Source organism: Miniopterus schreibersii (assembly GCF_964146895.1).
Source record: "Miniopterus schreibersii genome assembly, chromosome: 18".
NCBI classification, from domain to species: domain Eukaryota; kingdom Metazoa; phylum Chordata; class Mammalia; order Chiroptera; family Miniopteridae; genus Miniopterus; species Miniopterus schreibersii.
In genome coordinates, this window is record NC_138121.1 from 3,088,174 (window position 1) to 3,090,303 (window position 2,130).

Sequence of the window (2,130 nt, forward strand, 5' to 3'; positions counted from 1 at the left end):
CCTTTTCTGGAAGACAAGCTCCATGACAGCAGAGACCCTCTCTGTCCTGTTCTCCAGCTGATCCTCAGGGTCCCTCACAGTGCCTGGCGCCCACAGGCCCTCCATGAACACTGCTGGTTGATGGCAACTCAATTCTTCTCAGTCACACAGTGACAGTCACATCCCACAGGCAGGCAGGGCTTCAGACTCGTCTCCCGAGGCCTCCCGGGTTGGTAAGATTGAAATTCTTCCCTATTTCCCGGCCCTGAACTCTCCCCACAGACCCTCTAGTAACTGAAGGGTTAAGGCTGGGTGCAGTCAGGCCTTGAGGAGTCAAGTTCGGGTGGCTGGAAGGAATCGGTGAGGTGTCCTGAAGTGCTCAGCACAGCGTCAGACCGTGGCAAGAACGCAGGACGCCCGGCTGCCCTTATTATTACTGTTTTACCCGTGATACCCTCGACCTTGGTCCGCTCTGCTGCGCACTGGGGCGCCCGCGTTTCCCGCCTCCAGCCTCCTGAAGCGGACTGAAGCTCCACAACACACCTGTGGCTCCCTGGCCCTCCTTACCTCAGTTTCCCCTCTCTGTAGCTCACATCTCTGGGGTAACCAGTCCCCAGCCACAGCTGCTTCTCATGCACCCAAATGTGACCTCACTTGTCCTGTGAACTCCAGGTCTGTCTCCAGCTCTGGCTCACTACAAATGTCTGTCTGGCCCACTTTCCCTCCGGCATCCCAGCCCCTCATTTCCCAGACGGCCGGCCTGCACTTCGCCCCATTTCGGGCTATGGGGCAGGGGGGCCACCCCTTCCCCACCCTGGGCTCTCGGAGAGAGAAGGGCCGCGAGGGAGGGGCAGTCTCTCTCCTCCGCGTCCAGAGTTAGTAGCAAGTTTCTGCCCTAATTTCGGGACCTGGAAGGAGATTCTGCGGCCTGGACGGGGGCTGTCTCCTTTCAGGCCGCTTCTGGGTTTCTCTGACCCCTGATTCCCGGTGCCCCGTGTTGGTGCCCAAGCCTTTGCGGGGAGTGGACAGGGGGAACTGACGGCACAGGGGGAGGGCCAGGCGACCTCGGCGAGCTCTGCACCCTCCCCCTCCCGCACCCTAGGTGCTGCGCTGGCTTCACAGTTCTAAATTCATCTGCACACCCGCTGCCAGCACCTGGGGGAGGTGAGAGAGTGGGGGGCGGGAGGCCGCCTGACGGGCTGGGCCGGGAGTTCTAAGCCAGGCCCCGCGCCTTCGGCTCCTTCCAGACACAGTTCAGAAGCCAGGACTCTGAGTTTGGGTCCTTGTGGTCTTGCGGACAGGCCCCCGTGCTCCCCCACAGCACCCCAAAGTTTTTCCTTCTCTCCCCCTGCCCTCTGCAGGCCTCTCCCTCCCCTCCCTCCCTCCCCCCTTCCCCCACGTTCAGCTCCGGGGGCCCGGCCTAACCCCCGCGTCGGCCCCTGCGACCCGCCCCCCTTCCCTCCCGCACTCACATCCATCGCCCTCGTTCAACCAGGGGGCCTGCCTACCGCTTTCCCTCCCGCACCGTCCCCTCCCCGGTCCCCGTCTCGGCCCCCCCCAGCCCCCCGTTCCTTTCTTCCCGCGTCCTCTCCTTCCTTTCCCCTCCCTTCCCCCTCCCAGTTCCCCCCCTTCCTCCCCCCTCTTCTCCCCGTCCCTCCCCTCCCCCTCCCCTGCCCTCTTCTCCCTCCCCTCTCCCTCCCCCGTCCCCTCCCCTCTCCCGCCCCTCCCCCATATCCTCCGCCTCCCTCCCCTCCCCCTCCCCCTCCCCTCCGCCTCCCTCCCTCCCCTCCCCGCGCTCCCCCCTCCTCTCCTTCCCGGGCAGCTCCCCTCCCCGCTCCCTCCCGCTCCCCCTCCATCATCAGTATTCCGCTCCCGTGTCCGCCGCTCCGGCTGCTCGCGGTCGCTGCCGCACCGTCCAGGCGGGGGCCGGGGCCGGGGCCGGGGCCGGGGCCGGGGGGGTGGGTGGGGGGAGAGCGGCGCCGGCGGCCCGCGGAGGGGTGAAGGAAGGAGGGGAGGCGGTGGGGAGGAAGCGAGGAAAGAGAGAAGGGAAGAGAGGAAGGCGAGGAGGAAGGCGGGCGGCGGGCCGGCGGGCGGGGGCGCGGGGCCGGCGGCCGGCGGGCGGGCGGGGCGCGGAGGCAGAGCGGCCCCCCA